The sequence below is a fragment of the Ziziphus jujuba genome, chromosome 10, assembly GCF_031755915.1.
Source record: "Ziziphus jujuba cultivar Dongzao chromosome 10, ASM3175591v1".
Lineage (NCBI taxonomy): Eukaryota > Viridiplantae > Streptophyta > Magnoliopsida > Rosales > Rhamnaceae > Ziziphus > Ziziphus jujuba.
Window position 1 is genome coordinate 10,716,138 of NC_083388.1, and position 11,890 is coordinate 10,728,027.

Here is an 11,890-nt window from a genome sequence, read left to right on the forward strand (position 1 = left end):
AATTGATAGGCGAAGACCTTCAAAACTTGATAAGAATAAAAATATTATTTTGAATGATGAATTTAAATTTTCTTCAGATCCTAAAATCTAGGCATTATTAGAAATCAAAATCTTTTTCTTTATTATTTGAATCAATTTGAAAAATCACCATGCATGGTCACAACCCTTCTCAATTATTTGAATTAATTTGAAAAATCACCATATATGATCACAACCCTTCTCAATATGGGTATTATAACATAGCCTTATTTATGCCCTCATTCATTCAAGAAAAAAAAAATATTTATTTCCAAGACAAAAAATTAGTCTTGTTCAAGTTTGCTCCAAAAAATAATTAATATTTCAAAAGGATATTATTTGCTTTGCTTATATCATTTATTACCTTCCAAAAAAATAAAAGCAGGCTCCTTTAATTTCGCAGTCAATTCCCAAATTTATTATTATTATTTAAAAATCATAATTTGGTTGTTTAAAAAGAAAAAAAAAACAAAAAAAAAGAAAAAAAACAACGTAATTTGGATGTTTTGGATCAACATGCCTTAAATAATTTGCTACCTCTATATTTATTTTTTCCACTTTTAAAAATCCAAATAAAATTAAATACAACCTAATTACCAATAATAATATTAATCATATATATATATATATATATATTAATTTATTAAATGGAAAATGTTTATCCATAATTTATTATCCTAATTATTACTTAATTAAAAATATCATTTTTAAAGCTTTGATTAACAATATTCATTTTATGGGTGAGAATTTTCAAATTTTAAATTTTAACATCTCAATATCATAATTGATATTTCACTATGATTTTCTTTAATTGCCTATATTAATTATTCATTGTAATAATTTGTACAATTTGAAATTTAAATAGCCTTATTTTGAAATTATCCATTTTAAATTAGTGAGCTATTTACTATTAAAATACAGTATCCATATATAATTTATATGAGTCAAGTTTTTAAATTTTTAAAGTTTAAAAAGTCTTATATCTAAAATTTAAATTTTAAAATTAATGGACATCCAATATAGACAATTAATTTCATAATTTATGGAAATAATAAATTTATATAGGTTCACATTTTCAAATTTTAAATTTTAAAATTTCAAATTAATATTTAACTGACTAGTAAGTATGTAATATCAATGTTGTGTATAAGGCAGCTAGTTTGGTGAGTTGTATGATGTAGATTTCTTTATCTGTTAAACGGCATTATTTGTGTATTTTTCCCTTAAATTATTAATATTTTATTTTCTTAAATGAAAAGTATTTTTCCATAATTTTTTATTATGTTTATCACTTGGTTAAGAAGATATATTTTTAAAAGTAATGAGATATTTACATACTGTGCTTGAGGTAATTTTTATTTTTAAATTTTTATTTGTTATCATATGGGTTGAGCTTGCGATGATGATTATTTTTGTGTTTAATATGTGCTTGAGATAATTTTTTATTTTTATTTTTTCAGTATTTATGCGCTTGATTATGTGCTTGAGATGTTTAGTTTTTTGAGTGTTGAAAGAGAAAGTGATAATAATTGAGATTATATATATATATATATACACTGGAAAAGAAAAATTTTAAATCCAATCTTTTGACTTGTGAGGTCCATTCATATTACACAGTTAGATGGTTCAGGTGAGAGTTTGCAGATACAGCGTAGTAATAGACTGACCTTTACTGTCAAACCTAAATAACTATCTAATTCTGAACCAATCTATTCAAACTTTTTTTTGCTCTTGTAATTAATCGGTTACACAACCAAAAAGGGACTCAAGGCAGAGCCCTTAAAAGGAGGTGGCAGCGAAGCCCCTCTCCTGGGTTACAAAAGACCAAAAAACGCCAGGTAAGTCATTAACATTGACCTCGCCCGAGATATCATGCTCAAGGCACCATTTACAAACAAAATCAACTAGAAAGTTATCTTCCCTGGGCGTCCAATCTATTCAAACTTGATCACAAACAATTTGGTCCAAATCATGTTGTTCATTTTAATTTCTATCCTTTTATTAATGTATTTTTATTATATTATGTTGAAGGTGGGAATACTTACGTATGAACTTTTCTACCGACACTAAACATTTGAATGTTTGAATCCTATTATTCATTTTCATTTCTTTCCTTTCGTTATTGTAGTTTTATTATATTATGTTGAAAGTAGGAATACCAACCTACAAACTTGTGGATTCAAAATAGATGGAGCATGGTTACCAGTCAAAATTTGTCTTCTTGTATTTTGCCAGGAAACACAATTTGCATTAATGAAAATTAACAAAATAAAAACAATTTTAGATTATTAGAGAGCTATTTGTAGAGGTTAACTTTGACCAAAAAAAAAAACATACGATTGCTACTAGATCCTCTTTTTTTATTATTTTTTTTCCCACTTGATATTTGTAGTCATGTCATCTTGTAGAACATTTTTGTTTCTTTTGTTTAGTCTATTGACAAAAATCTTGAACTTAATCATCAGCTATAGATATTAATCTGCTTTTGTTCCTTTTTTTTTTTTTCTTCTTCTTTGTATGAGAAAGCCTAATATGGTGTTAGTTTTTTGTTGAGCTTTTTACTGTTTACTTTTTCATCTGTGTATCTAGTTTGATATTGTTCAATTTTGTGTACTTGTCATAGAAATTTTATATGCTGTTAGTTTTTTCTTTCTTTTGGTAAATTTATATGCTATTAAAGTTCGATGCAAACAATTTGAATATATTATATGAGTTAAATGGCAATATAGTGAATAACGGTTGAAGATTGAGTTTTATGCTGTTCGATTTTGCTTTTATTAATTTTTGTTGTTGTTGTTTAATGTAGCAAATAGCAGTTTTTTATTTGGTTATTTCTTATTACTTGCAGCAAGATGATATTTGAGATTAATGTTTGGGACAAAAACCATTTTAGGTAGATGAATAGGAGTATAGTCTCATTAACCTTTTAGATGATGCTAAGGTATTAAATTGTGGCTGGAAAACAAATATAGGGGAGAAAATGTTTGTTAAAGTTAGGTTACTTTGGACTTGCAGGGGTTAATGTGTATATAGAGAATGATGTGGATTTGTTGGAGTTGTTTGCAATGTTTAATGAAAAAGGTGTTGAGAGAATCAAAATGGAGGTAGCCTTTTTGCCATTAGATGACCTCATGACAATCCAAAAAATGGCAATCATCAACATGATGAAATACCAATCCTAAATGAAAATGACATCAAAATTGAAACTGAAACTCAATCTCAATTTAAATCCACAAAAGAACTAATTGCCATTTCTAAATCCCATCTAAAAACTAAACAAAGCCCTCCTTAATTTAATATGAAAACTTATGGCGAATCTGATGCTTCAAAGTAGTTTGGATGGAACGAAGATGAAACTATAAATAGGGACATCCATGTAGATGAGGATTGGAATATGAACTTTGAAAATGATGATGATTCTAATGTATACGAGTCAAACAATGATGGTAGGAGTGTTGGAAATGATTCTGAAGAAGAGAACCCAATTGCTAGAATGTCTAGGCAATTTGTAGGCAATATTTATGTGGCTAGGTCTTATGGAAAACCTTACTTGTGTAATGTACTGATTTTTGACAATGCTATTAAGTATAGAAAGGTTTTGTCTGATTATGCCATAGAAGAGGGACTTAATTATGTAAGATCTATAAAAAAGCTAAACCATATGATGAAGACATACTTGTACTAAATTGACCACAAATATATTGATGATTGCTGAGTGGATTTTTTTATAGTTCGAGCAAAAGTTTAGGGATAATCCTAATATAGATGCAGATAAGATGTTTGCAAAGGACAAATCAAGATATGAAGTGGAGGTTAAGAATTTAATGTTGTATAGGGTAAGAACAAGGCATTGGCCAGGTTAGGTGGTGACCATGGTGAGACTTATCCAAAACTACATAAATACGTAAATATTTTGAAGATAAAGAACCCTAGTACAATGGTCAAAGTAATGGTTGAGAGAAATGCTTCGTTTGAGAACCCCACTTTCTAGAGATTTTTATTAAGTTTTCCTGCCCAAAAGGATGGTTTTTTAAAGGGTTGTAGACCATTCATTGGTCTAGATAGGTACCATTTGAAAGGACAATTTGGTGGTATGTTGTTAACTGTTATATCTTTAAATGCCAATAATAATATATTTCTTGTGACAGTATGTATCTATAAGGGTGGAACTTGGATAGTTGGGGATAGGGCCGGTTTAAGGCATAGGCCACTAAGATGCCTAGGGCCCCCATTTTCTTGGGGCCCTTCAAAAGAAAAAAGAATAAAAAAATCCATATATATAATATATACATTTATTAAATATAATATAATTATTAATTTATTTAAAGTATAAGAATTTTGACTTAAAAAAATTAAATTATCTCTAACAGTTTATTTGTTTTTAGGTGAATTTTAATTGATTATTTATTGCAATAATCATCTTTAACTGTTTTTATTTTTGGAAAATAACATTAATTAAGTTCAATTAAATATTTTATATTCTAGAATTGATTATATTTTAATAATAAAAAAGAAAATAAAAACATGTTAAATATTCCTCTCATTTATGCACTTTTTCTCATTTGTTTATGCGTTTTTTCTCATCTTACTCACTTATTTTCATCCCTTATCATTCACTCGTCTTTTATATTTGTTTAATTTTGGTATCCAACCTATATTATTTGCAATTTTGATTCAAATGACTTTAAAACAAAAGGTAAGCTTTGTAAGTGATAATTTATTTTAATGGATTTGTATTGTTCATTCTCATAATAGTTTTAATTTTTGTTTTTTTTATTTTTATGAATTCATGATTTTAATTATTTACTAATTGTTCTAATTATTTGTAAAAAAGCAGATTTTATATTCCTTTAATTTTTGCTTTTATATTTTTTTTCTTTATATCTTCATTCAAATAAATTAATTAGATTTATTTTGAGAATTCAAACTTAAAAAAAAATTAAATTATTTTCCTTATGTATAGATTTATTATTTTTTGTTAGTGCAGCTTCAATAAAAGAAAAGTTTTTCCAAATTGAAATTAATAAAAGCTTATTTATGTTCAATTATATCTCAAATAGATTAAAAAGTTAACAATTTTATCGATTGAAAAATATTTATTATCAAATTTTAAATATAAAAATTTAATTAGTAATTTTACATCTAAAAAGAAAAAAACAACAAAAAAAATAGATTTTATATCAAAATATCTATTTTATAAAAATTAATATTTAATTATGACCCTAAATATTTGTTTTTGGGCTAGGGCCTCAAACATTGTTGAGACGACCCTGGTTGGGGATAGTTTTTGAATATACTAAATTGGTATATTGGAGTTCATGAAACTAGAACAATTACTTTTATGTTTCATAGGCAAAAAGGGATTTTGATAGCTTTGAATAAGATTTTTCAAAATGAAAAACACATTTTTTGTATTTTTGCCAATTTTAAAGGAAAAAGTCCTGGAATGAAGGTAAGAAAGATGGTCTAGATAACAGCAAGGTTTACAGATGTTAAGTAATTTAAGAAAAAAACATGGAAGGTATCAGGAGTGTTAGTCTAGCTATTTATGAATGGCTTATGGAAGTGCCGCTTGTCATTGGAGCATATATGCTTTTGATAAAAGTACTAAAACATATCATATGACCAACAATATGAATGCTTATGGGTGGCTTATGGAAGTACCTGCTTGTCTTTAAAGCATACATGCTTTTGATAAAAGTGCTAAAAGAGATTATGTGACCAACAATATGACTGAGTCTTTTGATAGTCAGATAAATACGTATAGGAGCAAACCTATCATACAATTGCTTGAGTTTCTAAGGAGAAAAATGATGGGTACATTCAAGAGACAAGAAAAGAAGTTATTGTCATAGACTATAGATATTCCACCAAATGTTCTAATTAAGAGAAATATGAATCCAAAGGCAAGAAGACATTTAAATGTTATCTGGGCTGGTAATGACTAGTATGAGTTTTTAGATGAGACAAAGGTATTTGTTGTACACTTGAATAAAGGCAAATGTAATTGTGGTTCTTGGCAAATGAGTGGAATAACATGTAAGCAAGCTATGACAGCTATCAACCATATGAGGATGAAGCCTGCTGTATATGTTGACAAGAGCTTGACCAAGGTAGGTTATCTTCATACTTCTAGTGGTGCAATTCATTCTATACTGGATAAGATAGTATGGCCACGAGTTAATTGGATAGGGTGCAACCTCCGACATATGACAAGAGATCTAGGAGGCCAAAAATGACAAGGAGGAGGGCATATGATAAGTCAGTTCTAAAAGTGAATCGATCTTTCTCTCTTAAATGTGAGATATGCAAAACCATTGGGCACTACAAGAGAACATACTCTAAAGCTTTTGGAAATGCTAAAAAAAAAAGCAAAGAACCATGCAGATAATTTAATTGTTTTCAATTTTATTAAATTCAATAATAACTATTATTTGATATTTTAACTAAAATATTCTCACAGTTAGGACAATAATGAAAGTGATAATGTATAAACTTTGAGCTCACATGTTCCAAAGGCTTCTTCTTAGCAAGAATAATAGGAACCTCGGGCTCAAATATTGTAGGTCGTTTAATTATTTTTTTTAATTTTTCTATTCACTTTCATTTAATTGAATAATAATTATTAATTGATATTTTACTGAAGAGAATCCGCTTGTACCTATACAACCTGCAATCTGTTGGGGTACTGAGCTTGTACAACTGAAGACGAGGCCAATTACAAGGGCACAAGCTAAGAGATTTAAAGACAATCTGGTTAACTTTATCAAAGATGTAATTAAATCTCAAGAAGGCATGATTATACCCGAAGATTCTAAGCAAAAAACAACATATTTATAAGCATCATAATCTTTAATCCACCTTGCATTGCTTCTAAATTTTAGATTTTTACACTTGGTGATTTAATAACATTTTTCCTATGAATTTCAATTGCTTGATTTTGTCCTGCCTTTACCTGCTATTTTCATCATCAACCATGTTAAACTCCTTTTCATTTGGTGTCCAAAAAGAGTAACTATTGCATTTCCCTTGTAATAAAAAAAAAAAAAAGTTTTGATGAGTTGTTGGTTAATTTAGAAATTTTGATCCCTGACTTTTTTGCAAAATAGAAATTTCTATTTTTAAATTTGATTATATCTCCATTAACTTCACTACTACCACTTGATTCTTGCAGTTTTAATAATTGAGTTTATGATTAGCATCTTCTTAAATTGTTTCTATGATTTTGTTGTAAGTTGTGGAGATTTTGTTGTGGGTTGGAATTGTATGGGTTTTTTGAAGTATAGGTGAGAAGGTTATGTCCTTTTTAAACGAGTTTTGCAGGTTTTGTGACACACTTTGTTTTGGAGAGTGAATTTCTTATGAAATCGAGATTGTTTTATGGGTTATAGGAGTTGGAATTTCAATGATTTTGGTTGTGAATTGTGCAGTTTTGTAAGTTTTAGAGCATGAGATTTTCTAGACTATGTTTTGAAGGAGTGCCTTTTGTAGGTTTTGTGTATTAGGAGGAAAATACTTTTTGCAAATAAAGGGGAATGATAGAAATCCGCCCGTGTCCATACAAACGACTACCCACTAGGGTGCTGATCCAATACAGATGAAGACTGGACCAATCACTAGAGCACAAACCAAGAGATTTAAAGATAACCTGGCTGGATTCATACAAGTAGTTATCAATTCTCAAAAGGGTTTATCCATATCCGAAGATCCAAGACCCGTTTTATGCATTCAAGTGGTGGAGGCCGATATGGATCCATATAGCTGTTTTAGTGCAATTATGGACTCCGGGAAGCACAAAATGGGTTCAACACTTGCTAAATTCAATTAATATCATTAAGAGGTCATGGAATCAAGACAAGAAAGAATCAAAAGCAACCAAAATGGTGATTTGTGCATGGAAGGACTTTTGGTCCGAAAATGTTGTATTTGTCGCGTGTTTTACTATATTTTGTTGATTTGGCATTTTCTCTTTGTTCCAATCAAGGAAAACGTATGGGAATCATAAATAATCCTATTTGATATCCTACATGGTACATTGGATTTGATTTGGAGTCCGTAGGGAATTGATCAAAGTTAGTTTAGTAGTCAAACTAGTCAACTAGTTTCCTAATTTGAATTTGACTTTTTGTTTTATTTGGTTTTTATTTATTTATTTGCTGAACAAATCAACTTAGGAAAGTTATTATTTTATTATTTCAGTTGTAAATTAATTAATTTTTAATTCAAAATAAAAAAATTATTTAATCCAAATTAGTTTAGGAAAGCATTGTAAATTCGGCCAAGCTTGTTTCCTAATTCTTTTGGGCCGAATTTTACCTACTTGTTTAGGTTTATTGTTTTGTGACTTTAACCTATTTAAGGGATTTTTTTTCAATGATAATGCACCTTTAATATTATTCAAAAATTTATTTATGAGATAGAATTCTCTTAGTTTTCTTTGAACACCTAAAACACTAGTAGAATGTTTTAGTTTTACTTATCAATAGGACATTCATCAGCTATTGTGGCATCCTCATCATATACCAAGGTTTCTAATCACAGGTTGATTAGGGGTTGAGGTGACCATAAGAACTTGAATTTAATCGTGATCCGGGCTAATATAATACGGCTGTAGGAGCAGATTGACCTAGGCTCGTATCCCGAGGGGGGTGTTTGTGTGGTGTAGAGGAGTTGAAATTTCTATATTTTTTAAAGTGTTGGGCAAGCTTTATAAGTATTTGGATTTTCTATGCGAGATAATTAGTTTTTGAGATAGATTTGTCTTTCAGGGGATATGATTGAAACTCTTCACCTACTAGCTGTTGGTTTCAAATGGTCTGTGACCATTATTTCAACATTTTTTTTTTCAAATTTCATTCATTTTTTTTTATCCCAATGGTAACATCAATTAATGATATAAAGGTATCAATGTCACTGCAATACGCCACATAGGAAAGAGAATCAATTTGAATGGATGAAATCACTCCATACAGGTGGTGATTAAAATATCTCAAACCTCAATAAAGAGTTGTGCAAGCTTTATAGGTAGCTGGAGTGTCTATGTGAGATAACTAGTTTTTAAGATAGATTTGTATTTCGGGGGTGTGATTGAAACTCTTCACCTACTAGCTGTTGGTATCAAATACTCTGTAGCCATTATTTCAACATTTTATCAAATTTTATTAATTTTTTTTATCCTAACGGTAACATCAATTGATGATACAAAGGTATCAATGTCACTGCAATACACCACGTAAGAAAGAGAAGCAATTTGAATGGATGAAATCACACCACAAGGGCGGCGATTAAAATTTCTCAAACCTCAATGTCTATTTTACATTTTTCCTTATTTTGAAAGGGTCTTACTAGAATTTTCCCTTTTAAGAAATACCAATGAATTGCACTGGGCCTTAAACAGACATTTAGAGCTTAGAAGCCCATTTTCTCCTTAGCTAGGACATGTTGGGCTTCAACAATCTCAATAGACTTTTTTTTAAAAAAAATTTTGGATGATTAAGTTTTGGCTTGTAGTATGATTATTATTTCTAAAAATTACAAATCAATTTAGTTGTTTAGGCCTTGTAGGATAATGTTTTGTAAGACCATTTTAATAAATCAATTTTGAAATGAAAATGATAAATTAAATTTTACATTTTTAGAATTTAAAATCATGTATGATATATATTTTATGCTATATATGGTATATATACATATATAATTGAAAATGATAAACACTATCCATACTGGTATTTTATATATTTTAAATATGATTTATATTTATATAAAATAAATAGTTTTAATTTAAAATTACAAATACTAACTTTTCCATGTTTTGTACATTTCCCAAAAATTGTCCAAATATTTTATATTTTAAAAAATGTTTTCAATTTTTTTCAGATTCTATATTTTAAAAATAGCTGCCAAATACATTTTTGGACATTTTTTAATTTGCCAAATGGAAAACTAGTTTGGGTAACCTTTTAGCAATTCTCAATCAATTAGTTCCCCTTCTCTTTCTTTTTTGGATGGATTGCTCCCATTCTCTTTCATATTTTTGGATATGGGGATTTCTAGTTATTGTATTTTCAGTAGTATTCTAAGTTACCGTTCTAACAATCTTTTTTATTTTTTATTTTTATAATTTATTATTATTGTTCTTTTGTGTATCTAGAAATGGGTTTCTCCTTGATTTAGTTTGTAATGTAGTAGGCAGAGAAAATTGCAACTTGTTGAAAGTCGCCAATGTTGAAGGGGAATCATACTGGCCAATTTGACATCCAGATAGTCTATACAACTGCTCTAGTTAGTCCCAATGCCTCACCGCCAAACTCTTTAAGTTTTTGCTCAAATAAAAGTTTGCTTCCGTTTGTTTTTTTTTTTTTTTTTTTTTTTGGGGGGGGGGGAGTTTTAGCTGTCTTCCATTTTGTCTGGTAAGGAGACTGCAAGAACTAGCATACTGCAATCGGTTATACACAATTAGTATAAGATGGCTGAGACTGTTAACATCACACATCTTTCTCAGGTTAAAAGGAAGAAGAAAAATCCATTAATTGTTTTCGACATCTTCAACAAAGCACAGTCCAAATAAGCCAATTACAATTTATGCTACCATGATTGGCATCCTTGGGAACTCTGACTTAATGAGATGAAAGAAGTGATCGATCAGATGATGAAAGACTCTTATGAGTGCAAAGATTCAATTTTTGTAGACGCAACTAAGACCTATGCGAGAGCTAAGTTGCTAGCTAGATGAAGCATTCACTATTTTTAAGAGCATTCCAAAATTCAACTGCGTGAACTAGATAAAATCTTTTGATACCATTTTGTAGATAATGGTGAATGAGTCTCGTTTGAAGCTGAACACCATCTTTTCTTGGAAAATTCTTGGGGGTGGGAAGTGAGGTCTCAGATTAGGTACTTGAATTTGCTTGTATGCTTTATGCAAAAAGGGTCATTTTTACATTGCTTTACAAGTTTTCCAATAGATGGATTATCAAGGTTGATATACAGAAAGAGAAACTTATAGAATTTTGATGAAAGGGTGGTGTGAAAATGGAAGGCCGAATGAAGCTAAACATTTCTTATATTCAATGTTTTGGAGGATTTCTCAAAAGGGTAGTAATGCAGATATTGTAATCTGTAAGACCTTGTCAGATGCTTTGACTGATTATGAGCATGTTGAAGAGGCAGTGGAAATATTTAGAAAGATATTGAGGAAGGGGCTGAAGGCCCCAAAACAATGTGGCCATCTTATTGATCTTAGCCACCCTAGTGATGGTCGAAATGCAGAAAGAATAAAACAATTGATTAATGAAGTTCTCATCAAAGGTGGCATTCCCAGTCTGGCTAGTTACAATGCCATGACTATTCATCGTTACAATGAAAATAAGATAGTTGAAGTTGACAAAGTTATTCAGGAAATGCAAGATGGAGGCTTTAGCCGACACCTTCGATTTCAAAGCATAGTTGGAGAAAGCGATGAGGATATGAAATTTTGTTTGTTTGAGAAGGAGCTCATTTTATACGATGTTACCCGTTACGTTTCAAGTACTTTCAAGAAGTAAGTTCACTAATGTTTACGCTTTTGTCCTTCGTCAATTAGAAATGCATGCACTCCATTTGAACAAACTCTTCAATGGTTTTTTGTGTAAGATTTTGCCCTTAAGTTTCTTTGTATGCAAAAGAATTTCAGATAAATTTTGCTTCTTTCTTCAAGCTTTTCTTAACATCATGTTCATAGCAATACTTATAAGTTGTAAAATATGTAAGCTTTGTATCAATGATCAAAATACAAACACATAAATTTAGAAGAAAACAAATAAACTTAAAATTGCTACTCCAATAATAATCAATAGCTTTTCAGCACTCTTCTTCATGACGATGCTGGAGGAGG

General features: G+C 29.5%; 1 pseudogene; it reads left to right on the plus strand.

Moving 5' to 3' along the window:
* Positions 1-3,412: 3,412 nt before the first annotated feature.
* LOC107411292 (pentatricopeptide repeat-containing protein At1g05600-like) lies at positions 3,413-11,561 on the plus strand (annotated as a pseudogene).
* The last annotated feature ends 329 nt before the right edge of the window (positions 11,562-11,890 follow it).